General features: G+C 38.1%; 2 long non-coding RNA genes across 2 annotated transcripts; both read left to right on the top strand.

Moving 5' to 3' along the window:
• Window positions 1-12,677: 12,677 nt before the first annotated feature.
• LOC123586776 lies at window positions 12,678-16,616 on the top strand. The gene is made up of 3 exons (XR_006706946.1): window positions 12,678-12,985; window positions 15,514-15,568; window positions 16,530-16,616. It is a non-coding gene; the product is annotated as an uncharacterized LOC123586776 (long non-coding RNA).
• Window positions 16,617-20,122: 3,506 nt separating this feature from the next.
• LOC123586775 lies at window positions 20,123-24,689 on the top strand. The gene is made up of 3 exons (XR_006706945.1): window positions 20,123-20,203; window positions 20,894-20,917; window positions 24,472-24,689. It is a non-coding gene; the product is annotated as an uncharacterized LOC123586775 (long non-coding RNA).
• Window positions 24,690-27,868: the final 3,179 nt, after the last annotated feature.

Raw genomic sequence — 27,868 nt, 5'->3', positions numbered from 1 at the left:
CTTATTATGCCAAGAGAGCATTTGTCCCTTCCCTGCCTCGAGTTACATTAAATATTATAAAGCTTTCTACATTGACTAACAATAGATGACATCCCCCCAAAATGCCATCTCTCTAATAATGAAAAGGCAACTCTACTGGCCAAGAGAGATGAGAAGAAACTTATGGTTCCTCTGGCCACAATTATTGATATAAACCGAGTCATTCCCAAGAATTAAAGATGACGGACATTTGCAAAATTGATTTCATAACACTATGCTATCAACCTCCAACATTTATAACATAAATTTTGTATCCAAGTAGCTTGATACGTTGGGAGTGCTTGGTTGTTTGATTGCCATTTGTCTTAGCCACTATAATGAAATACATAGGTCGGGTGGTTTAAACAATAAGCATTCATTTCTGGAATCTGAAGAGTCCAAGATCAAAGTGCTAGTAGATTCCGTGTCTGGGGAGCACCCTCTTCCTGGTTGGTGGATGGCTGCCTTCTTGCCATAGTCCTCTCATGGCAGAGCGCGTGATCATCTCTCTCATGGCTTTTCTTACAAGGGCACTAGTCCCATTCATGACACTTCCATCCTAATGACTCAGTTATCTCCCAAAGGCCCTACTTCCAAATATTATCACATTGGCAATGAGGGCTTACACTTAGGAATTTGGGACACCACAATTACCCAGTCCATAGCACTGTTTTGAAAAATAATGAAGCAAAGCACTACTGTTGGAAGGGTTTCCTTGAAGTTGAGAGGGAGCCATCACTTACCCTGAACACTTTTATCTAGCTTTAGTTGTGTTGAAATGTTGGCCTTACCTTTTTAAAAGAACATTTGAAACTCTCACACACTGACCTAAAAGGTCAAACTTTTGATCAGATGATAGGGTGAGAAGTTCTAGTGAGACATGGCCAAAAGTGCACTCAGTAGATGTTATTGTGACCAGAAGGTCCCAAAGAGCCTATAGCTGTCAACAGCTTCAAAGATTTCAAAGGCCACTCTTCCTACTGCTTTTAATCCTAGACTTTTAAGAGTCACAAACCTTTCAAACCCTTGGGCAGTCTCTGTGAGCTTACCAGCTATTCTTGAAAGATGTATAGATGCTAAGAGCTAGAAAATTGACTCTTTGGCTTTGGTACTTGGAAAAGGACAAAAATTTTCTATCAAACTATGGAAAGAAACATGTGATCTTGATTTAAAACATGTGATCTCAGGAAAATGAGACCCAAGACCCTCATTTCTTCCTTGCAGCTAAGGTTCACTTCAATTTTACCTCTATTACTTTCAGTTCAAGTAATACATGAGTCTCTTGGATAAAAAAAGTTCTGACTCTATAAAATAAATACACGATATGTATGTAAGTGTACACATACATACTTGTGTGTATATTCCTGTATGTATGTGACAATATGTATATCTCCCAGAATAAAATTTGCATTTACTTATATTTAACTTTTTTCCATGTAAAATGTAATCATTGTTTCTGTTTTTATTTCTCAGACATAATGCTTATACATTACAGAATTTCAAGAGCATGAGTGTTTTAGAGAGTACTGTCTTCAGCCATGCATACTAAATGGCTTAATCTCTTGCTACTGACACTTTCTACTTTATAAATCATTAGTTAGGTATGGTGACCTATATCAACTAAAAATGAGTGAAGATCAGAAGAGATGCATGGAAATAAGATGCAACTAACATTCATTTCTTGTCTTTTAGGACCTGTATATGGATTAGATTTGTGAAAATAACAAGTGTAAGGGTATCCTGTTGATAGTTAAGTAGCTGGTGATGAAAATTTATCCATATATTTCCATATATCCATATATAGTAACCATATATTTCAAGTTCATTATCTCCAAATGGTTTTGAGTGCTTCTTAATCAAGAAAAAAATATCATGCAACCCAAACATATGCATACATTTGGAAATATATATATATATATATGTATATATATATATATGATTCGCAAAAATAGAAATTTAAAAATTATTACATCAAGATAGATAAAATTACTTAACTTTTATTATGTTTAATAATAGAACAAAAACATTTTTCTGTCATTAAAATATTTTTAGCAATTACATTAGTCTGAGTAGTACTGTCTCCCTTGTAGTAACGACAATGACTTTTCATTGGCTTATCATAATGAATTTTATTTCTTGCTCACATTAGAGTCCAATGTCAGTATGCTTTCATTGGTAATTTGGTCTCACATAACTTTGGGCTTTGTCCATATTGCAATGTGGCAACATGTGGCCTCCATAGTCACTTTTAAAAAGGGAAGTAAGTTCTAAAAGATTACACAAGAAGTTTTAAGGGCCGAGCTCAGAAGTTAGCACACAACTCTTCAACTTCTATATCATTAACCAGAATCCAGTCAAATGACCCTGATCTTATAATGGGAAATGAGGCTGGGAAATGAGGTCTTTATGTGTGTCCAGAAACAATAGTGGAGTAAACACCTAGCATTGTTTGTGTGATAATAGAATTTATTACTCTTATAATTAATGTGTTTGATTAATTTAGTCAGAGCAAGACAAACTAATAAGCTTAATAACTATAAAATATTGGCTTCATACACCATATTACAGAAATTCAAAGACCTGGTTCTAAATTTAATTTATTTCAAAACTGGCTTTAAGGGCTTGTGGTTGCTGAAAAAGTTACTTCATAAAGATATGCAGATTAGAATAGGAGAAGAGAACTGGAAAAAGACATTTTTGTGTGTTATGAGCCTTAAAACTCTTTAGCCTGACAAGGGAATGTACTTTATCTTTTGACCCTATTGTTGTCTCACTTCCTGCAGGCCATTCTCTGCAGCAAGAAAAATAACTGGTTCTCTAATGATTTCAGTACTTTGCTATTAAAGAATATCAAAAGTGGTTCCTAAGCATTTATTTTACCTTGAGAGAAAATTTTGAAAAGTACATGTTTTAGTACCATCTTAAAGCACTGTTAGAAAAATCAAAGAGCTACATCTTAGTAACAATGGCATCAGACTGTTACTGACTTACCAACTATCAAGGCCCAATATGCCCTCAAGAGGAGCTTCATAATTAATTGAAATGGATACAAATCCATAGTTGACATAGTCTCCATAACAATTTTAAATATTCAGGTTTACATCTTACTTTTATTTTATGGCATGGGTGATATAAAGCCTGTTCTAGTAGAATGGGCTGGCTTCTTTGTCCATGTTCTTGGATTCTGCTGTGCTTACATTTTTAATATTGTCTTCAATTTTCGATTTCTTAATAGGAACATTTTAAGTCACTTACTCATTTCATTAGCACTAGATTTTTTAAAACTACTTGATGTGATTTATAAACTTACTTAAGTGGATAAAAGTAAAGTACAAGTTATTGCAATGCACTAAAATAGAGAAAAATAAATGAAAGCTCCATTGCCAATCCCTTCACATTTGGGGACTTCCACTCTTCCTCTGACCATCTCTTGAGTCTCTGACATCTTTAGTTGTATGTGACCATCTGCTAGGTGACCTGAGTGGGGCCCCCCCTTGTCTATCTATGTTTTAAATATTTGGAAAAGAATTGACTTCTGTTTACAAATAAATACAAGCCCAAGTTCTAGTATTTTCTTCTTTCAACCCAATGGAGCATTTTAAGCATTCCCCGAGTGTACATGTCCCACATTTGAAGACACTCTTTAGGAACTTACAGATGATTAAGAGTTTTTATGATAAGTTAATCCTAAAACTTTTAGGGAAAAAAAGTTTGATATAAAGCTATTTGTTTTTGCCTGCGTATTAATTTTAGTTTTCCAGTTTAGTACTATTTTCTTTTTATGGTTTATCATAGTCTTTTAGTGTTTACATTTTCTGAAGTCTTAATCAGGCTCTGGATATTAGCCTAGGTGAATTATTTTTATGTGAAAAGTTCAGGGGTGGGAAGGAGGGGAAGCATGGGGGTTTGAGCCTGGGCCAGCGAGGCTACTTCTGCCCATGTACTAAAATCAAGGTTGCCACAGCTTTTGACTGCCACCACCAGCATATTTATGTAAGAAACAGATGAGTCCCTGTGTTTTTGTTTTTTTTGTTAAAAAATAAGAAGTAATTACAATTCACATATACAAGGAATTTCCTAAATTTACACTGGATTTTATACTACTTTGGGTAAGATGTTATTGTATCTACTAAATATACTAAATACGTTGTGGTGAACAAGATGGCCCTGAAGTTGGACTTTCTGGGTTTGAATACTGGCCCTGCAACTTAATATGTGCACAGCTTTGACAATTTATTTAATGTCCTTGAGACTTAATTTTCTGGGGTGCCTGGGTGGCTCACTTGGTTGAGCTTCTGACTTCTGCTCAGGTCATGATCTCTCAGTTCCTGGGTTCGAGCCCCACATCGGACTCTGTGCTGACAGCTCAGAGCCTAGAGCCTGCTTCAGATTCTGTGTCTCCCTCTATCTCTCTGCCCCTTCCCCACTCACTCTCTGTCTCTGTCTCTCTCTCAGAAGTAAACATAAAAAAGACTCAATTTTCTATCTCATAAATGTATTTGAAGTTTAAATAAGATAATACACTAGCTTGTATGCAATGCCTGACAGAAAATTTGTGGCCAAAATGTAGTTTTGTTATTATACTAATAGTTATTACTAATATCTATGACTACTACCCCTGAATAGTGTAGGGATAAATATGTATGCATGTATTTATGTATGTATGTATGTATGTATGTATCCTTTGCAAAATTTTACTCTATTTTAAGATGTTTAAGTTTCTTGATTCATCCTTAAGCCACTGATTCTAAAATCCTCTTACTTGCATCATGACTATATAAATCTAAGGGTAAGAGTATGAATGTCAGAATGTGGGTTTCATTGAAGCTCTTAGAAGAGTCTGTTAAGTCCCTGGAGCGTCTTGTTTTTTAAGTACTGTTGTTCATTTATGTACTTACATATTTGTTTTAATTTTTTACCATACTACCCCATTATTATTATTATCAGTATTATTATCATTATTATTATTACTATGTTTATTATTAGTGAACCATTAATAAAGTGTTTCTGGATTTTAGAGCAGAATACCAAAAGTAAATGCAAGAACAACAAAAATCCGTCCTGTTTGTATCACAGTCTGGCCCATGACTCAAGGTCAGTGTTGAAGCCAACAAAAGAAAAACAAGCCAAGGACTGAATTCATATTTGGACTGTTGCATTCTGGGTGTGCCGTGGAGCTTCACAGCCTTTTAGGTTAGATTACTTACTCTGTTCTCATTTCCCCATGCTCCATGTGTTTTTCAGGAAGAGCTTCCAATGGAAAAGGCACTGGTCCATACCAGCTGCAAGGAGTTTGTTTATAATGATCAATTCAAATGAGCAAACAGTGATTGAACACCTGTCATGTGACACAATCTGCGCTAAGTGGCAGGACACAAAATAAGGAACCAAATACCAGGTCTGCCTTTCAAAGCTTCAAACTGCAGTTGAGAAAGAGGAAGAGGAGAGGGAGTGAGGGAGGAAAAGAGGGAAGAAGGGAGACTGAGAGGCATGTCCCATAGGACTTCTACAAGATAAGCACTTGAAAGGAAGAACAAATTGCAGTAGAAGAGAGGAGATGAGCTAAATCTTCTAAACTAGGAGTCCTATTTTGAACCTACCTATAAACTAAATTTCCTACTTGATTTTGAAATAGTAGAGGAATATCCAGGTTTCCACTTCTTATTCCTTTTATTTTAGAATTAAAATTATTTTTTAAGTCCTAAAGATGTGATGCTACAAGTGGAAATTATACTTGCTGAGTTGATAGTGTATGTCATGGCTTTAGACGAGCCTACCTCATTGTATACATGGTATTAATTAAAGCCAGAGTTCAGCTGGTATCCCCCAGCCCTTACAAGTTAAAGCAGAGAGAGGCTCTCTCTCACTGTCTCTCTCTCTCTCTCTCTCTCTCTCTCTCTCTCTCTCTCAAAATAAATAAACTTAAAAAGAAAATCCTCCAAGTAGGAAAAAGTATTCTTAAACATTGAATTCCAAATAACTTTTTCTTCTATGTAAATTATGTTCTTACAGATGCTAGTTAATTACGGATCAATTATTAGAGATGAGCAATAATAATGAAAAAGTGGAACTAGGATTTCATCTACTAGGAAGAGAGGCATAAAATCTCCTATCTTAAGGGAAAGGCAAAGCTCACCAAGTTCTGCCCCCTTAATCAATTGATGAAATTCAGAGCGGGTAATGTGACCTTAGTTCTGGGCTACGTTATAGCAAAATTGTTACGAGAATGTTATCTCCTGATACCTCATCTAACAATTTGTCAGTACAGATTCTTTCCCCACTCTGTCTGGTAGTTGTAGCAGCCAGGTTAGAACTGGAAATATTTCAATCTTTAGGCCTTTTCTTGTCTGAATAGGTCTGTGCATCCAGGAGCAAGTAAGACTCTAGGCTACACAATCATCATCACCCTACATCTATGCTTGCTTAGGAGAAATGTGTAGATGAAAGTATTTTAGCATTTCTGTACTACACATCACTCCAAGGGTTTGATTGTTTTAGGTGAACACGGGATGCATAACATCGCTAAGAGCAAAACATTTAGCACCATCTCAGTGTTTGCGTCCTGGGTCTACCCTTCCCTAGCTCTGTGACTTTGGGCACATTATCATCTCTGTGCCTCAGTTTCCTCATATCTAGAATAAGGGGAATAATGATATGTCACAGGTTATGGGGGTTGAAAGAGGTAATATATGGAAATATACTTTGTGTGTGTTGGGAATTCATTCCTTTTTACTATTGATTGTCTATATTTATTAGCCTATTGGTGGGCAATTAAGCTGTTTCCAGTATAGGGCTATAATAACTAAAGCCACTATGAATATTTTTGTGCAAGTCTTTTTGTGAATACTTATTTTCACTTTTCTTGACTAACAACTGAGGTCATAGAGTAGGTGTGCACTTTACACTACCAGAAACAGCTAGATTTTTTTCCCAAAGTGGTTGTACCATTTTATATTGCCACCAACAAGGTATGAGAGTTGAGTTGGCTTTGTTCATTTTCTCTATTTTATGTGTTTTCTTTTTCATTGATTTCTGCCATTGTCATTCTAATTTCTTTCATTCTTCTTATTTTGGGGTTACTCTTTCTTTCCTACCTTCTTAAGGTATAATTTTAAGTCTTAGGGCTTAGTTCTTTTTTTTTTTTCCTTTTTACTAGAAGCATGTAAAGCTATCCATTTCCTTCTGAGTACTGCCTTAGCTATATCCCTCAAGTTTTGATACCAGTTTTCATTATTATTTAAAAATATTTTCTCAGGGCTCCTGGGTGGCTCAGTTGGTTGGGCGGGCAACTTCAGATCTCATGGGTCATGGGTTCAAGCCCTGCGTGTGCTGGGCTCTGTGCTGATAGCTCAGAGCCTGGAGCCTGCATCGGATTTTGTATCTCCCTCTCTCTCTCTTTCTGCCCCTCCCCCACTACTGCTCGCTCTCTCTCTCTCTCTCTCTCTCTCTCTCTCTCAAAAATAAGTAAACATTTAAATTTTTTAAATAAAACTATTTTCTCACTTCTCTTTTTTAAAAACTTAAATTCTGGAAAAATTTTTGATTTACAGAAAAATTGAGAAGATAGTACAGAGAGTTCCCATGTAGCCCATACTCAGTTTCCCCATTCTCAATATCTCCATTAGTCAGTAAAATTGGTACAATTAAGGAATCATTTTTGGGACAGTTATTATTCACTAAAGTCCATACTTTATTCACACCTCCTTAGCTTTTACAAAATGTCTTTTTTCTGTTCCAGAATCCTACAGGATATTACAATACATTTAGTTATCCTATCTCCCTGGGATCCTATTTGCTATGCCGGTTTCTCAGACTTTCCTTGTTTTGATAACCTTGACAGTTCTGAGGAGTACAGGTCAGGTGTTTTATAGAATGTCTCTCTCAGTTGGGATTTGTCTGATGTTTTCCTCATGATTAGACTAGAGTTATATGTGATTTCTTTTTTGGTAGTGGATTCTTACACTATCCACATGTTTGGTATTATTTCCTGGATGTGTTATTATCCATAATTTTTAATTTAATTTCATGTGTAAAGAAAGTATGTTATTAAATATTTTTTTAAAAATGAGACTTGAGCCGTGGCCTTGCATAGTACCATTTTTGAGGTATCATTTTGAAGCATCTTTTTTTAGATGGTGAGCACACCATGAGCAAGTGAAAAAAGAAATGTGTATTTGACAGTTATTGAGTTTATTCCTGCATAATTATCAGTTAGGGACACATTAATGTTCTGTTAATCTTATCTCTACCTTTTCTGATTTCCTTTTTGTTCCATTACTCTCTCGATTGTTGATAAAGGGGTAATAAAATGTTCAACTGTGATTGTAGGATTGTCTCCTCTCCCTTTCTGTCTGCATTGAAAGTTTGGTATTAAATACACACATTTAGTCTCTGATTAACTGACTTTCTTTTTTTATACACTTTAAAAATTTTTATTTTGAGAGAGAGAAAGCACGTGAGCAGGGGAGAGGGACAGAGGGAGACAGAGAGAGAGAGCGAGAGAGAATCTCTATCCTGAGCGTGGAGCCTAGTGCAGGGCTCAATCCCACAAACAGTGAGATCATGACCTGAACCAAAATCAAGAGTCAGGCCCTCAACCAACTGAGCCACCCAGGTGCCCCTGATTAACTGACTTTATTATCATTATGGGATGTCTGTATTTTAATTTGGTAATGTTCTTTGCCTTAAAATGTATTTTATCTGATATTAATATAGCCACTCCTACCTTCTTATCTTACTATTTGCATGATGTATTTATTTCCACTTACTTTCTTAATTCCTATTTGTGTCTTTTGATGTAAATCGTGTCTCTGATAGGATAGACTAGTATATAGCTGGATTTTATGCATTGTGGCAAGCTTTGCCCTTTAGTATGAAGAATATTTTAAAATTTTACATGGCAGGATTATGGACCACAACAAAGCACAGAATTATTAGCTTTTAATTTCAGAAGCCACAGTTTAAGTTTTTTCAGTCTTCTGGTCTTTAGGTTTTTTCAGTCTTTCAGTTTCCATAAGCCAAGTAAGGTAAATAGGAGGGCTATTAAACCCTACAGATGAGTAGGGTTTAACATTTTGAGATGCTATCAAGCTCGCTCAGAGTTCAGCAGCATTTGTCCTCAGGGCCAATAAGGTTTGGAGCAGTTGTGTCATTGCAGAGAAATTTCCTGGGTTATCCATTTCTTCCTTGTACAACCTCGATCAAGTTGCGTTATCTCTCTGACTTTAACTTTTCTGAAAAATCCCAAATTTCCTAGATTGTTGAATTCTGAGGTTAAATATTACTTTGTTACTCTATGTTACTTTTCATAATATTATCTATCATGGTACTCATCATGACTTTCAGTTAGTATTTATTGATGTGTTAACTTTTTCAATATCTTACTCTTCCAATAGGCTGCAATATACATAGCGACATGTTATTTTTTTATTTTTTTTAAGGTTTATTCATTTTTCAGAGACAGACAGAGTGTGAACAGGGGAGGGGCAGAGAGAGAGGGAGACACAGAATTCGAAACAGGCTCCAGTCTCTGAGCTGTCAGCACAGAGCTTGACACAGGGCCCGAACTCATGGATGGCAAGATCATGACCTCAGCTGAAGTCAGACGCTTAACTGACTGAGCCACCCAGGCGCCCCTTAGTGACATGTTTAATGATTATTTTTATCTCTATATACATAGCTACACATATTTATATCAATATTGATATCTATAGATATATATAGTGCCAATCCAATGTCCTGACATAATAATCATCATCACTTGTGTATTTATGACATGCCAGACATTTCTCTAGGTATTTATATACAATTTTCACAGCAATCTTACAAGGTAGATTATTTTTATGCTTATTTCACAAGTGAGGAAAACAACATAGGACCCAAAATTCTAAGTTATTTGCCTCAAATTAAAGCTAGTAATGTAACATTCTATGTCAACTACACTAAAAAAAGAAAAAAAATGAAAGAGGTAAAAGCTAGAATAAAGTATAGATAATTTGGCTCAATAATGTCACCTAAACAAATCCTTAGAAATATTCTACACTGATTCAAAGGAATGTGGTAAGTGCTCAGAGAGTATTTTTCAATGTATAATAAAAACTTAAAGGCTAATAATTTGAGCTTGTGCTAAATAATTTACACAAAATCATCTGTTTTAATTCTCTGAGCAATGTCATGACACAGAAGCTGTTGTAATTCTATCTGACGATGAGGTGTTAAATGGCTAGACCAAGATCACACAACTAACTTGTTTAAAGATTAGAACTTAAATGCCTATCTTCATCATTGATCTTCCCTCCAAAATTTTCAAGAGGATGAAATAAAGAATGATTGTGAAGTTTCTTTGTGAATGCAGAACAACTTCTGGTAGAAAATTCTGGTAGGATAGCGTCATAGTCTGTGGTATGGAGGAAGTATCACCTCAGCACTTCATGACTCTTAATATCATAGTCTTTGCCATGAGAACTTACAACTCGTTCCACTGAATCAAAGTCTACTTAACCACACCTCTATCTGAGCTTGCCTTCATGACTTGTTTGTCCAATGAGACAATTAACAATATGACATGAACAAAGGCTTGAAAATCTCTTGTTTATCAGGACTTTCTTCTTGCTGCTCTTGGGAATCCTGCAACCATCACCACGTGAATAAATCTGGGCGAGGCTGTGGGATAATTAGAGACATGTGGCCTGTCACCCCACTAACACTGAACCCACAACCAGACTTGTGAGGAATGCCATCCTGACCACCCATCCCCAGCTGAGCTGCTAAGTGGGCCCAGGATGGAACTGCTCAGCCCAACTCACAGCATTATCAGGAATAATAAATTTTGTGTGTGAGCCAAAATGTTTTGGGGTGATAGTTACACAGCAAGAATTAACTGACACAATTCCCACCTTTGGTTTATTCTTTTGGTTTGTACCATTAGATGCATGTTCCACATGGTGGTTGTGGTGGTAGGTGGGGCAGTGGTCTAGTGAAAGTAAGATGAGAAATTGAGATCAATGTGCCCCATACTATGTAATAGCCTGATTTGCTTGTATTTAGAGTGAGAGAAATGTGAAATCAACTGTGGCTAAACACATTATACCCTTAATTACAAATAATTACGTCGTAGATGGGGCACCTGGGTGGCTCAGTCTGTTAAGCATCCGTCTTTGACTCAGGTCATGATCTCACAGTTCATGAGTTTGAGCCCTACATTGGGCTCTCTGCCTACTTCAGATCCTCTGTCCCCGTCTCTCTGCCCCTCGCCCTCCTCTCTCTCAAAAATAAATAAACATTTTTTAAAAAATCACATTGTGGATGAAATGTTTTTGGTGATTGTATTTTACTAAAAAGGATGTTATAAAGGATCATTTTTTTCTATTATCCAAACACACTAGCTGGATTGTTTTGGAAGACATCTTGGAAAGAACATTAATTTTCATGCTAAACTTGTTCTGTAATGTTACCCTCTTTGGCAAAATGGATGCTAAGGAGCACTTCTACAATGTTCCCTTAGGATCATTTCGTCTAATCCTCTTCTACCCCTAAGACATCTTCTATAAACGCCAAGTATTGGTTGTTACTTAAAACTGTAGATAGGATCTATTTCCTCTCTAGCAAACATTGCCAAGATGATTTTGGTAAGCTCGCAATTCAAACATACGGCTGACTGTCATCAGTCATAAATAAACTGGATATTTTTTATCATAAAGCAAACAGAAGCCCATGTAAAATATATACTACTTAATGAGTTATAGAGTTCATATTTGTCATCATATGGGGAGGCTCCTTCAAAATCAATGCCAGCGTTCTTTCTTCTTAGACAACCCAATCCAGCCGTTTGTCTTTGGCCCAATAGCTTATGCCAGGCACATGGAAATAACAGAGTGTTCAGATTCCAAAGAATTCTGTTTGATTTTTAGTATTACAATTAACAAGCCATGTTTTGTGGGATAATGAGGCTACTTAATATCTTTGCAAATAAATGATCTTATCTCTAAAATAGCTTGTATTTATTGAGTATTTACTATGTGCGAGGCACTGGGCAGTATGCTTTATATGAGATATCTCATTAATTCTCACAGAAACCCTATGAGGTAGACTTTTCATTATTTCATTTTTACCCACAAGGAAATTAAGGTTTGGAGAGTTTAAGTATCTTGTCTAAAGTGATAAAGACTGTGATTTGTAGAGCCAGGGTTCTCGAAAGTTCTGACTCCAGAGCTCAAAATTGTTATTACTCTGCCATAATCATTCTCTCCCCATGCTACCTCCATCTAAATTCTCTTGGGAATTTTCCTCCTTTTCACTATGAAAGCATTATAATAAGGATAAAATGAGAATGCATATGTAAGAGTTTAAGTACTTGAAAGCATTATACCTATTAATATTCATTCAACAAGTAATTATAAGCAGCTACCATGCAAATAACAATTGCCAAACTGGATTTCAACCAACCTAGCATATGGATACAAACAGTTACTCCAAGGAATGTGCACTAAAAGTCAGAATTATCCTCCATGGCACCAATGTTCAAAATTTTGCAATGTACCCAAATATTTTTGTTGCCTTTAATAACTCTGTTGATTGTCTGTGAACATATATAAATATTTTTGAATTAGTATGTGTATCTTCGTTCCTTACCTCTGGGGTAACGAGTTCCATATGTTTATTCTCAACTCATTTGTCCTTTTGTTTGTTGCTTAAAGTCTCTCAAATTTCAAAGGATGTTTCTAGTATTCTGAGATCTCGTGAATGAGTTAGAGCCAACTTACTCAAATCCTTCATGATTGTATAGATTTCAATTATATCTTACTCGTTCTCTGTTTTCCCATCTCCCCAATCTGAAGAGTCATAATATTTTTGAAACTCTTTTTAGAAACATTAGGTGTTGTCTCTGTGATGCCAAACATCTGGCTGAAAATGGAATAAAAAAGGGAAGCATCAGGATGTATTCACATATCCAGCTGTTTGGCATTAGGTAAGTTTCTAGTTCTCATTCAGATATGTAAAGGCAGGGAATATGTGGCTGTATCTTCCTTTCTCCGAGGGTTACTGAGTGGTGCAAGAGGGTAATAGGTTTAGGAATGATAAATCAGGATGCCATGGTGTCAATACATCCAAGGAGGTGCCTGAATTCAGTTTCTGTTCTCTGGCTTTGAAACAATACGATGATTTTCCTCTAGTGACTTGCAAAGGCAGAGAACTGAAACTGAATTCCAAAAAGGAAGCCTCCCAGAGTGTTTAGTAACTAGATGGGGGCTTTGTTGCTGTTGTGGTAAGTTTAAAAGTTAGGACATCCTGTGGTTTGGTAAGGATTAGAGTAAGCGACCAAGAAGAACTATTAAGGAAGTGTTCTCGAAAACCCTTTTCTCAGACGAGGCCATAATTGTGTAACTTGTATGTAGCTGCAATACTTTCATAGTGTACTGCACAAGACATCTTACATGATAAATTACCCACAACGTTTGGATAATGGAAGAAAAGGGCCATTTAATATTACATACAATGAGCAAAGTATTGCAGTTTCTAATTAAGTGCCCAAGTCTCTCGTACAATGAACTATTTGTTGAACTTTTAAAATATAATTTGGAACCTTTGAGTAAATGACTTACGGCCATGTGGTAAAAACAGAGACATTTATGCTGGGACACATGGATTGCATTATCTTTTCTGAGGCTTGCTTGCTCGCTCTTCCACAAGCTGGGCCAGACTACCTGGCATAGCCAGGAAGCAAGAATCCAGGTGAATTGGCGGGGAGGACCCTGCTCTACCTTAGGTGGCAGTAAGCCAAAGGCTATTCTGAAAGAAATTCTGAGATTAATTGTTCTCTGGGAAATGGTACCTTCTGATTTCAGAGTGTTAGTGACATCAAGGACGAAGGAATCCCATTAGGACCTAGGGAACTGTGTAATAGTTTAAGAAGGGTTCCTTGGGTCAAGCTGTGCCACAACCTGTTTCCTGAAATTCAGAGAGAAATCAAAAACTTTGTGCATGGATATATAACTTAAGAACATGAGAGCACATGCCAGCATGTTCATGCATATATTTTGATCCCTTCAACAGTCTTAAGTTATTTGAAGTTCCCATTTACTTGATTTGCCCAGAAACAGTCTCTCAGTTCTTGGGGGGGAAAACGTCTTAAAGACCTACCAAGAGGCTCCAGAGTCTTCTTGGACATCAAGGCTCTTTACAAACATTTTTGATGAGTCAAGTGCAAACAAATCAGATATAAAAAAGCCAGTTTTTTTTTTCTTGACAAACATGAACTTAATAACAAGGGAATGAGGGGTGGGAGGAATAAATAAAAGGTGGGAAGATCTTGGGAAAACATCTTCTGAGCTTTGATGATCACAAAGTGGTATACAAAGATTTCTTGCTACATGAACACAACCAAGGCTGGATTCACTCAACACTGCTATTGTTTCAGCAGGAAATCTGGTGATAATATTTAGCTCAGTTGCTATTTAGTATTTTCTCAAAGTGACTCTGATATAAAACCCTCTATGATGTCATAGTTCTGCATAGCAATTGATAGTATTTGGGGGTGCCTTTTTTGAGAATTAGAATACATTCCTGCTTTGTAAATGTGAATATAATCACATCTAGAATTCAGGAATAAAGTAAGGATATCAGGAAAGACTTCTTGTAAAAGAGAGATGCTTAAAATGAGTTTTAAAGGATGTGAAGAATTTAGCCATTCGTAGAAACGTGGTCAGATTCATAGGAAAAATGCTTCTGAGTATGATAAGAGTGAATGGCATATTCAGGAAACTACAAATAGTCTGGATTCCTAGAATGTCAAATGGGAGGAGGTGGAAGGGGATGAGATTGGAAAGGAAAACAGGGCTCCTATCATGACAATATTTTGAGGGTAATGATTAACCTTAGAGAGGTTGTAATGAGGAGGAGAAATGGTTATACTAAACATGGTGCTGCCTACAATGTGGAAAACTGATTAGATGGAGCTAAGACTATAATTGTGTAAAAGATTTGAGTGATGTTGCAGTATTTCAGGAAGGAGCTTAAAGAGATCTGAAAAGTGGCCATGGAGATTGAGATAGACGGCAGGATGGGAGACTAAATAAAGAGAATCCCTTTCTCTAGTTACAATACTAAGAGCTAGCAAACATGGCGAGGTAGTGGAGAGCCTGCCAATAAGCATATGGACCCTGGAACACGGATTTGGGGCCCGTAGGTCCGGGTTAAGACTTTCACCTCCAAAAGTTTCCAAATGTGTGACCTTAGACAACTCACTTAATCTCTCTGTCCTTTAGTTTCCCCATCTGCCAAATAGGAAGAAAATAATATCTAACTCAAAGTGTTGTTATATGAGGATTAATTGAGCTAATATGTAAAGCATTTAAAGACTGTCTGGCAAAGAGTAAGCACTGTACATCATATATTATTAGTGCCACACACAGGTATTGTGCCAACCTCTTAATATATATTTTCATGGTTAATCTTTCAAATAACCCCATGAAAAGGGTATGCCTTCTTATTTTTCAGATGAGGCTACTGCAACTTGGAGGGTTTACGTAACTTTTCCAACGTCACAGAGCTGGTAAGTGATAAAGATGGAACATAAGCCCAGAGTCCCATGCTGTTAACATTTTGTTATGACTTTTGTGAAAGTTCAGGCCGCTTGCCTCTGGAGAGATAAATTCAGGAATAATGTACAATATATGATGCCTTCTCTCCCATTTGTGTCCAGGAGAGAATGCATGTAGAGTGGCGTGGTATTGCAGAAAGTAGGGAGGTTTGAAGTTAGGACACCTGGTTTAAATATCAGCTCCCTAATTCATGATGCTTGCGTTGAGAAATTTTTTCATCTGGGTGTGGTTGAAGGTGGGAGATATCAAGCTGGAGAAAGCCCTTTGTAAATGATAACATGCCAGATAAGCATTAGTCATTGATCGTCCCTTTAAAAAGAGTAAAATAATAGTCATCCATGACTGTGACTCCTTTTTTCTCAGCCGCCAAAGCAAGTCATAAATAAAAATCATCCCTTCCCAACATTGCCGATTCTGCATATTCAGAAAAAATAGCTTTGTCACTTTCCATTGTAGGCAAACTTGAAACTATTGCTTCTTACCTCCTTCCAGTCAGCTCTACATTAGCATGACTCAAACATTATCCTAAATTATTTATGGCATAAATGAATTCTCCTTCTAGACAGGAGAGAGGAGACAGAGAGCAGCTCAGAACTTCCTAAACTAAGATCTTTTGTTCTCTGGGGATCCTTGAGCGTATTCCCAAGGGTCCATGAGAATTTTTAATTGGGGAATTTCATGTCAATGGCAATTTAAAAATATGTACATAGGCATATTTTTGACCATCTGATGGCAACCTCACAACCAATAATTGTCCCATATTCGATAGTGTTTTTGTTTTGAATTTGTTGCACCCAAATAGTTCCACTTCATCTTGGGCTAAAGTGAAAAAGAAATGGAGGCAGAATTACTATGTAAATGTTGCATTTCTGCCAAGTGGAGGCCAAATGACATCATGTTATGGTTTCACAGTAGTTGGAACAGAGAAGAGTGGTGGAAAAAATGACTGATCTCAGAGCACACAGATGTATGGGCGTGATGACCGCAAAAGAACTTGAATCTTAACAGTGAGTACCATGTTCCTTTGTGAGTGGTTTCACTTTCAAGAAAACAACAACATCCATCACATGAAATAAATGTTACCAAATTGAATTTTACTGGGTTGCAACTTTTGTTTGCATTTACTTAGTAAATGTGTTTAAATTTTATAGCTTAGATGACTTATAGGCATAAGAAGCTACATCTAGGTTAGTGTTGCATATATTTTAGCAGCGTTATAACAAAAATACTACAAATCAACATTGATATTAAACAGAACTTCTGTTTCTTTTAAAAGGAGTCTATCCATCACTCAAATTTGAGAAACACTAAAATAATGGAAAAGAATACAGGCTTTGGAATTAGACGGAATTAGGTTCAAGACTCAATTCTTCTACTCCCTGGCTGTGTCACCTTGAGTGAGTTGCTTGACTTTTCTAAGCCTTAACTTCTTCCTTTCTAAAAGGTATTCATTATAACAATCACAAACACTAATTCAGTTCTTCCTATGTGCCAGAAAAGCTCAAAGAATCGAACCTATATTAACTCTTACTGGTTAAAACAACCCTATGAAGTAGATACTAAGATTATTTGTATTCGTGGGTGAGGAAAATGAGACATAGAAACATGAAGCAATTTGTAAAAAATTACACACCCATTAAAACATGGATCTAGATGATCTGACTCTAGAGCTGAAGCTTAACCACTTTGATACACTACCTTTTGAACATCCACCATGGTTTCTTATATATATTTATGTTAGATATGTTCATATGCAGCTTTCCAGGATTAGTTTCTGAGCTCTGCCCTGACACAACACAAGTTCCATGACTGCCCCTCTCCAAACTGGTACAAGCATGTTCGAGGAAAAGCTGGGAACAGTTCCAAAGACAATCCCTACTAGCATTACAATGAAGTCTAATTCATTCTCAGTGTTTACTAAATGTCAGATACTGTGTTTAACAACTTACATCGTTACCTTATTCAAATGTTAAACAACAAAGTGAAAAAATAAATTTCATTTAGAAAGGAAACTTGTTTCAATACTGAGTAATATTCCATCTAATGTATATATCACCTTCTTCAATGCATTCTTTCATAAATGGACATTGAGTTGATTCCATGTCTTGGCAAGTGTGAACAGTGCTACAGTGAACATGGGAGAGAAGACATCTCTCAAGATCCTGATTTCAGTTCCTTTGGATATATATCTAGCAGTGGGATTTGTGGACCAAATGAAAATCCTGCCATTTGCAACCACGTGGATGAACATGGAGGTCATATGCTAAGTGAAATAAAGCCAGACACAAAAAGACAAATGCTACATGATACCACTTACATGAAAAATCTCAGACAGTCAGACTCATAGAATGGTGGTCGACAGGGGCTATGAGGAAGAGGAAATGAGATGTTGGTCAAAGAGTATAAAATTTCAGTTATATAAGATGAATATGTTCTGGAAATCTAATGTACAGCACAGTGATGATAGTTAACTATACTTTACTGTATATAGGTGGCCCTTGAACAATGCAGAGGTTAGGGACACCAACACTCTCCTACAGTCAAAAATCTGTGTATAACTTTTGACCCCTTAAAAACTTAACTACTAAGAACTCACTTACCGTTGACTGGAAGCCTTGCCAATAGCATAAACAGTGGATTCACACGTATTTTGTATGTCATATGCATTTTACTGTATTCTTACAATAAAGCAAGCTAGAGAAAAGAAATGTTATTAAGAAAAGCACAAAGAAGAGAAAATACATTTACAATAGCGTGTGTGTATTGATTTGGGGGAGAAAAACCTGCCTTAGATGGCCCAGCAGGACAGGGACGGTGGAAGCAGCTGGCCCCAGGACCACAATGTTCTGCAGCCTGGTGACCTGCAGCCACCAGGACAGGATCTGCAGCAGGAGGCCCAGGACAGGCCCACAGGAGGCAGAGTACAGCTGCACCTTATGCCTGAGGTGTACCCAGCCAGTGGCCAACAGCAGGTGCCAACACACAGGAGTGCCTGGCCTCTGGAGGATGCTGGCTAGGGTGCCACTCGGGGGGAAGGGTGCTTTCCAGCCCAGGAATGGCCCAAGACCAGAAACCTTGGAGACCTGAGAACTTGGAGTGTTTCAGTTAGGATTGCTCACCAAACCACTCCATCCTGCGCACAGGGCAGTCCACAGCCCTGCCCAGTCCTAGCCCTGGAGGCTGGTGAAAGCTTCAGCGCTGGCTTCCATGGGCACTCAGAAGACAGCAGGTGAGATCTCTGGGCCAGTTGGCTTTGATTCAATCCTGTGGAAACTTGGGTGGGCAGTTATAAATAAATGCCTTGTGGCTTTTGCTTTCAATCTCTTTTTAAAAATCTACATGTAAGTGGATCTGTGAAGTTAAAACCCATGTTATTCAAAGGTCAACTGTATCTGTGTGTGCATATATGTGTGTGTGTGTGTGTATAGAGAGAGAGGGAGAAAGAGACAGAGAGACAGAGAGAGACAGAAAAATTTATTACTAAGGACTGCTCATGTGATTATGGAGACCGCGAAGTCTAGATCCAGGTGAGCTGTTAGTTTATGTTAGTATCATTTCAAAAGTCTGAGAACCAAGAGAGCCAATGCTGATATTTTAGTCTGAATGTGAGTCTGAGTGTTAGCTTTTATTACTTGAATTACAGAAGAACCATGTCTACAGCTTGAACATGGTCAAGCAGAAAAAGAAAATTCTTACTCAGCCTTTTTTCTTCTATTCAGGCCTTCAGTGAATTGGATGAGGCCCAGGCATTTGGGGAGTAAAACTGACTCAAATATGCAAAATAATGTTTAAATATCTGGGCACTTCATGGCCCGGTTGAATCGACACATAATTCTTAAGATGGCCAAGTTATGCATTGATGAACTTCACTCGCGTACTCATTCAGCCAGTGAATCAACAAATATTTTACTGGCCTCCATGTGCTAGACACTATACCACATAACCTGAATTTTCTTTTTTTTTTTAATTTTTAATGTTTTTTTTTTTTTTTTTTTTTTTTTTTTTTGAGAGAGAGAGAGAGATTGAGCACAAGCAGGAGCGGAGCAGAGAGAGAGAGAGGGAGTCACAGAATCCGAAGCAGCTCCAGGCTCCGAGCTGTCAGCACAGAGCCTGACACGGGGCTTGAACTAACCAACCATGAGATCATGACTGGAGCCGAGGTCAGACGCTTAACCAACTGAGCCACCCAGGCACCCCCCTAACCTGAGTTTTCAAAGGTAAATAAATCTCTTCCTGTCCTCAAAATTGCAAAGGCTATTGGTCATATTAATCAATACAACTATTATCTATGATATAATATAAAAATCGGCTCACAAAGTATTCTATGATCCTTAATAATTGAAATCTTCAGCGTTTTGTAATTATGTTTAAAATATACAGTCTTTACACTTTATAAATGAAAGCCACGCTCAGACCACATCTTTATAGGGGAAGCTTTGTAATCCAGGAGTAAAAGGATTGATTAACTTTTGTGAGCTTTGTTCTCTCCTTTGTAGTCTCCCATAGGGTGTATCCCACAAAGTGTGTCTGTTCAGTTATGCCCCACTGGATATGTCTCTGAGGAAGAGGAAATTGGAGGAGTGAGGGTAAGATTCCTATTTGGCTTCTCTACAAGCACCTTCGATGCAGCGGGACGTGGAGGTGAAGGCAGTACAGACGAGTTTATCCAGACAACCAGTGAAATAAAATTGACCCCCTCAGATACGGGGTATTAAGCACTACTGAGATCAAGCAAATCACAGACAGCAGTGAATTTTGAATCAAAATCTAATGTAAGGTGGGGGTGGAATAGAGACAAAGCATGGGGTATAGGAACTAACATGTCTCTCCTGAGAAATGAACCTTTTTTTTTTTTTTTTTTTTTTTTTTAGGAGGGGAGCTCAGGCTAATAATTTGTTTTATGTACCCCCTCATCCCATTCCGGCCCTTAGCATGGCAGTTTTTGGAATGAAAAATTGGGGGATTATGAAAGAAAACGTGAGAGGGGATAGTAAAGCAGGTAATAAATAACTTGAATTCTGGATTCAGAGAGACACGAGTTGGAACCCAGTGTTGCTATTGAATAGCTGTGACACCTTGGGGGAGGTTTTTCACTCCCTGAGTTTAATTTCTTCATCTGGAATATGGGAATGAGGATCATACCTAATTCTTAGGGGTGATGCAAACATTACACGTGCTAAAACCCGGAGGCTGATGGAACCAGAGGGAGCACTTCAGTGTTAGTTTTTATTACTTGAGTTACGCTAAAGTCTAAATAGATGCCTTTCTTTTTATAGGGCCTGGCACGGTATAAACACTCAGTGAGTATTGCTAATTGCTAGTGATAATTGTTGGTAATATAAAAATTATAGCTGCTCTTATAAATTACACTACTATGATAATGCAGAAAAAATTCAAGAAGACTACAGAGATGGAGAAAATCAAACTGGCGTTGTCAGATGAGACGTCAACCAAAATTCCAAGAAGAGAGTCTGCTTTCTCCATTTGGAAAATGGCCAGATTTTACCTGAGGTTTCATACTAGAAAAAAGTCTAATTATAAGTATAAAAAAAAAGACAAAAGTTTACCTTGTCTCTATTTCATGTCACTCAACCTCACAATGCAGAAAGCCCGATTATCCACTGTGTCTCTTGCTCTGAGACCAAGAGTAGACATCCTCTTCCATGTGCTTGTGGGAATGTTTGAGGTTTGCCTGGCTCCAAATAGCTAATCCAAGGAAACATCTTCCATTCCTTACTGGAATATTAACCCCAAAGCAAATTGGAGGCTGCTGTGGCGGAACAATTGAAAGCACTTTCCAGAAAATAGTTAGCATGTCACCGTTAGCCCTTCTCCTTTTCTAGAATTGTAAGGGTGCATTGAATTAGCATTTATATATATGTCACCACTTACTGAGTGTTTCCTATGTGCTAGGCTCTGGTAGGTGTTTTGTAAACATTATCTCATCTGAGTCTTAACAACAGGGCTGTGAAGTCACACTGATATCCCAAATTCACATGTGAGAACCTTGAAGCTCAAAGAGGTGAAGGAGCCAGAATTTAAACTCAGGCGTGCCTGAATAAGGAGGACCCCTCCGCCCCCACCACCACATTATGGTGGACAGTTTTGTTAACAGTTTGACTCTTGAGTGAGTTTGAAATGACTCAGTTTGGTGAGGAAAGCCAGGCTCATCGGCTCATAACCTTTGACCATGGTGTTAATCCAAGTCTTTCTCAACCCTCGGAGCACTGCAGAAACAACCACAGTGGTGCTACTTGCTGAGAAGGGGCTGTTTCTCTCCACGGAATAGACGGAATAGACAGCTTGTTGACTAGCCTTGGGCCACAGAAAACCTGCAAGCCATGTGCTTCAAAGAAAAGCCAGACTTCTCAGCAGAAGTTATCTTTTCCAGATTGTGCAAACTCTGGAGAGCCGAGCTAGTCAGGTTAATGCAGTTTAACGCAAAGGCAAAGTAGGAGGGGAAAAAAAGCAAAACTAATGAATCTCAGCCTTTGATCTCTGCTAATCAAGGCATTTCATGAGGTACTTTATGATCATGTAGTACTCGGTTCCTAATGAAAATGGTTTAAGTATGATTTTACTGGAGAGATCTAAGAAGCAACCATTTAGGGAAGCAAGCCAGATATTAGGTAACTCAAGACCACTCAGGAAATCAAAACAAAGTTACAGCTCCATTAGCCAAGTGTAATGTTTTTGGAGGGAAGGCAAAGAGGCCCAGGTAGCCAGAAATTTTCCCTGCCTTCATTCTCCCCGGGGAAAATATCAAGTACATTGCACGTTCTGGGGCATCTTAATCCCTATTCTTAACCCTATGCAGGCATGGCTACAAGTCTTTTACCACCTTTGCACACGAGCACTCAGCTGTTTACCTTATAATAATTTGCCTTTCCACTCTTGGCACAGTCTAACTTGCCAGATGGACACTTCATTGAGTGTACATGTTCTGGAAGGAAGGAAATGTCTCCCGGGATGTGTCTGATGGAATACAAAGATGTCCAGTGTATTTCTCTACATTTCAATAGCACTTCATATTTGCAGAGAGCTTTATCATAATGTTTTATTAGTGATTGCATAAAACAACCCAATGAGTGAGATGGTGATGTTTTCACCCTACAAACAAAATCAAGACACATTCAGGCTAACTTGCTTCGGCCCACACAGCAAGGATTAGAAATTCCAGACTCAAAGTTACATATTTCCAGAGCCTCACTTGCTTTAGGTTTTCTGAGGTTGTGGCCCAAACTAACGCTGAATAACAACTTATAGTGGTTCTCTAAGCATCCATGCTAAATATAAATTTTATACAAGGCCCTATAAATACATTGTAATGGAATGGCCATGAGCGTGATTTGCCACTTTCTTCTTTATTTGCATGATCTCACACTTTTCTGGTTCTCCCAGTTGATCTTCAGTAACTCTTCTGTTACACGTCTTTCCTCCATTTCCCCCCTACCAATTGTGAATATCTCCAAGAGTCTAGTTCCTATGTTTCTAATCCCACTACTCTCTCCAGCTTCAAATAACACCACAATATTAATAAATCCCAAATTGCCATATTGTTCTCCTTCTTCCAAATTCTTTCTGTCTTTTACTCATTCTTTGATTCAACACATATTTCTTTTATCTACCACATTCTAGGGGCATACGACAAATAGATGATTAAACACCAGATCCTTTCATACAGCTCATGGGCTATCAAGACAGAGCCACAGAGAGAGGATTCCAGTATTCTGTAACACATGTTGTAATAGTCTTGGCATTATTAGAGCAGAGAAACATTTTGCCTTGCCTGGACTGGCAACTAAAGGAAGGAATCCTACAGGAAATAAATTTGTTCCTGTTTCTCAGTTCCAGTTGATCATTCAGTCACTCATTTATATGATGGTTAATTAGTTAGCACTTACTGTGTGCAAGTCCAGAGTGAGAACACAAAACATTACATAAGACACTTACCCATGACCTCAAAGATTTTACTATATAGGCAGGAAGAAAGGATGACTCCAGAAGGTGTCTCCATCACATTGATATTTGTCTTCCCTCACTTATCTGGTTGAACGACTTTTATCTCTCACCTTCATTGTTTGTTTTTGTTTATTTTGTATGGCCCTAGTGGAAAATCAGTTTTTAGAAAGGGTAGACCCTTAATGGAAAACTTTATGTCTACTAACTACTTACCATGTAACTGAAAGGAAATTGCATGGCCTCTTTGAATTTACTTCCTTTTTCCCCAAATGGGAGTTATTAATGGTATTAATACTATAAGAATGTTGCAAGAATCAAATTACAGAGATGCTGTTATACAAAGTATTTTTCAAACTATAGCCTGCCCACCATGTGAATAATGGCTAGATTGTTTTTACATTTTAGGTATGATAGATTTATTTTAAATTTTTGAATTAAATTATTTGCAAATCCATGAATAAAAGGGATGCCACATCTGTTTCAAGTAGGATAGATTATAAGATGTTTAACAGACTTTAATCTATTTTCATCATGTGCTCCAAATAATTCATAAAGTGTTAGTAACTGTCAAAAGGCATTGGAAACCAGAATTTTAATTTTATAAGAAAGACTATAGAAATCATTGAGTGATATCTCCCATTTTGTAATAAGATAGTTGGGATTTAAAGTGGCTTAGTATCTTTCCTAGGGTCATAAAACTAATTAAACATAGACAGGAATTTGAAGCTCATGTCTGTTGCTTTCTCATGCATCACACTGTATTTCTTGAATAGGATCAATTTCTTACTGGAGGCAAATTAGTTAGGTCATATTAGGCCAAGGAAAACAAGATCCCATCTGTGGGATATGTGATCTAATGGATTTTATTTCTCTGCTGTTCTGCTTTACTTAGCACCATGTTCTACACGCGATGGAGTGGGAAACAAGCTGGCACCAAGAATAACGGACTCTCGCATGGCGGGCATGGAAACTGATATCCTCCTACGAAGTCTCCGAAGCTCAGATCGCTTATTCCTAGGGACTCCATTCATTTCCATCTCCAAAGCTCCCACCCGCCACACGCCCCAAGGACTCTGTGAAATGATCCTCTGAATGATCTCCTGAGAGATGGAAGAGGTAGGCATTGACTCATCCCCTCTTATTCCACCCACATTGGTCAAGGGTTGCCACACAGGGAGATAATTCACTCACACCTCCACATCTGATGCCTGGTGGGTGTCGCTAGGGGAATTACACCATAGTGTCAGGGAAAGCCCAGGGCGGAAAACGAGAGACAGACGGGTGGTTTGCTGTAGCAGGTAGTGTCAGACTACACAAAAACTAAGCCACTGCTGAGGCCCATGCTGGAGTAAGGCATGCCAAGAAGAGGTGAACACAAACGTGAAAGGTCAGATCTTACTAGGTATCGGATATTCTTCTGTGCAAATATTGACACGGTACTTACCATGCGTCATATATCCTTTTATGCAAACACACACAGAGTACTTTATAGGCATCATACACAGTTCGGATTGCTTACGTATTTAAGTTATTTAACCCTCACGATAGCTTACCATGTATGCACTGGTACTATATCCATTTTACAGATGAAGGAACTGAGACAGAGACGTTAATTAAGTTGCCTAAGTTCACACATTTACCAAGTGGTATCGCTAGGAGTTAAACTCAGGCATTCTGGCTCCAAAGACCATGCTCTGGCTACCCTACATGGGGCAGTGCTTTGGAAGTGGCCACAGAAGGGGAAAGCTTGACTTCTAAGCTGGTATAAAATGAGTAACTGTGAAGGACACGTGAATCACTCCAACGAATGTGAGGAAGTGTAATGTAATACTTCAGAGAATGCATTCTGGGGTCAGACGGGCATTACTTTACTTTTTCACCCTCTTTCTAGCTACATTGCACAAACCACTTAACCTTTAAACCTCAATTCTTTCCTCTGCATCATGGATCATCTTTATTTCACAGAGTGGTTAGAAGAAGGAAGAATTTTTAAAGTGCAGACAGCACTCAGTAAGTCCTTCACAAACAAATGGCAGCTTGAAAGTGTGTATTTTAGAGAGTTCTTATGATGTCACATGTCTCTTCTGCTTTTGAAAGTCCTCTTTAAAGGAATGGGAAAGAACGAGGCTTGGAGTTGGCAGTATATGGCTCAGGAGGAGGCAGGCACCTTATTTATTTATATACTTGCCTTTTAGTTGAAATTCCTTTAAAATGGTTTTCCTGCCCTTGGCCAACACAGAACACAGACAATCCTAACACTGAACAGGACTGAGTTCTCTCTGAAGGAAAATCCAGAGGCTGCAGCATGGATGGAGCCCTGGGGGCAGCAAATCTAGGTTAGAATTGCAATTCCATGATTGCTAACCTAGTAGGTCATTTTTTTTCTTAGTGTCACGGAGCAGTAGCTTTTGCATATTGGAAATGGGTATAATAGTAATGCTTATTTAGCAGGGTTGTCTTGTTGATCAATGATATGGAATAGGTAAAGCAATGGGCCCATACTATATGCCGAACTAAGACTGTCTGGTGGGAAAGAAAATATGAGTCCAAATTCTGTCCAAAGGGAAAAAAATCCTTGCTGTGACTCTTTTTCCACCCTTATTTTCCTCCTTATTCTCCGTTACTGTTCCTGGGGCCAGCGGGGAGGTACTTTCTATGTATATTTAAGTTGGCATTTGATTATTGGCCCAAAGAAATGGCAAGTGGCAAAAGACAACGGGGCTATCTGTGACAGAATGGCTGGTGTTGGCGTGGAAAGATTGGTAAATAGTAATAGGGAAATGCATGCAAATCTGATTGGAATACAATTTTGGAAGCATCATTTTCAAGGAATGAAATAAATTGCACTTTAAGAACAGAGGGTGGGCCAGAACCGAGTCTTATTGGTGGGTGATAAGAGAATAGAAAAGAGAGGGTTCTTTGGGTAAGGGCTGTACTTATTTTGTTTTCCAGGAGATTCAAATGGGACACACTTGGCCACATAATTGCTCTTGGGTGCTACACCTACAAAACTGGTTGGGCAGCAGTTCTTGCAGTTGTGAGGTCTGGGAATGAGGACTGGGTCATATACGAGACCACAACTGCTCATCTTCTGTGGTCTTAGTTTGACATTTGGCCAATGTTGGACAGGTGCCTAGTTGTCTCCTAGGAGATGGTTGGATTCAAAGCATAGAATCTGGGTTAGGGCAAAGATCATATCAGTGATGTTATGCATGAGATATCCTGGCACTCATCATTATCTAAATCCATTTGGTACAGGGTGTAGACTTGCTCTGGGATTTGGAAATGAAGTAGGCACTACCCAATTTCCCGTGTAAACTTAGTGATATTATATTAATAGAAATAACATATATTTCATAGTTCAAGACAAAGGCCCGTTCCCCAATAATTCTGGGGAAGCTCCCCAGGGGCAGTCTCATCCCTGCATATAATCGTCTCATGACTTATGCTTTCCTTGGTAGCCGCCCACCATCATCCCACCCACACTCCTCGTCCACACTAAGGTGCCCTGCCAATGAAGTCATCACTTTAGGGTGGTATATCATGCTGTTTGTTGTTTGTGACTTCTGAGAAATGTTACTAACTGTATCAAGAATACTATTTCCCAACTCGCCCAAAGTTGTGACATTCTGGAGATTCCAAAATGATGTTTTGCTTAAGACTTCTTAGGACTGGAAAAATCAACTATTTTATGCAGAGAGGGAGCAAATACCTTCCCCTCCCAACTGGAGGCAGATATACTCTGGGACACTGTAAGGGGCCCTAGCAAGGTGTTCCCATGATTCTATATTTTATGATATTCACAGCATATATTTAAACTGCAATCGGTGAAGGCTGCTGTCTCTTTCTTCTACCCCTCTGTCATACATAGCCCTGTGTCTAGTGGCATTGGAATGGCTAAGGGTAATTGGGGAATCTGGCTATGGGAAAGTTAAATTGGAGGACTCTTTAGATTGGGTACAGTAGAGCAGATATATGTGGTTTGTAGTTAATTCTGTGTTGTAATTAATATATTTCTAACCACCCAATATAGAAATGGCTTCTAGAAATACTTCTGCTGCCCTATGTGCTGGCACAACATTGTGATAGGAATGGCCAGATGACTTAATGTGATATTAATGGGTCGTCTGGCATGCAGCACCAGAATTATATGGCTGGGGGGGAAAGAAGAAACAAGTTTGAAATGTATGACCTAGGAGCCAATTCTGGAAAATTCTACCATTTTTTAAATGTGTAAAGTTGCAGGCAGAGGATTTGGGTTTCATCAAAGCCTAGAGAAAATGGAAGCC

This window comes from Leopardus geoffroyi, chromosome C3 (assembly GCF_018350155.1).
Source record: "Leopardus geoffroyi isolate Oge1 chromosome C3, O.geoffroyi_Oge1_pat1.0, whole genome shotgun sequence".
NCBI classification, from domain to species: domain Eukaryota; kingdom Metazoa; phylum Chordata; class Mammalia; order Carnivora; family Felidae; genus Leopardus; species Leopardus geoffroyi.
Note: the sequence above shows the minus strand (reverse complement) of the source record. Positions and strands in the feature narration are given on the sequence as shown.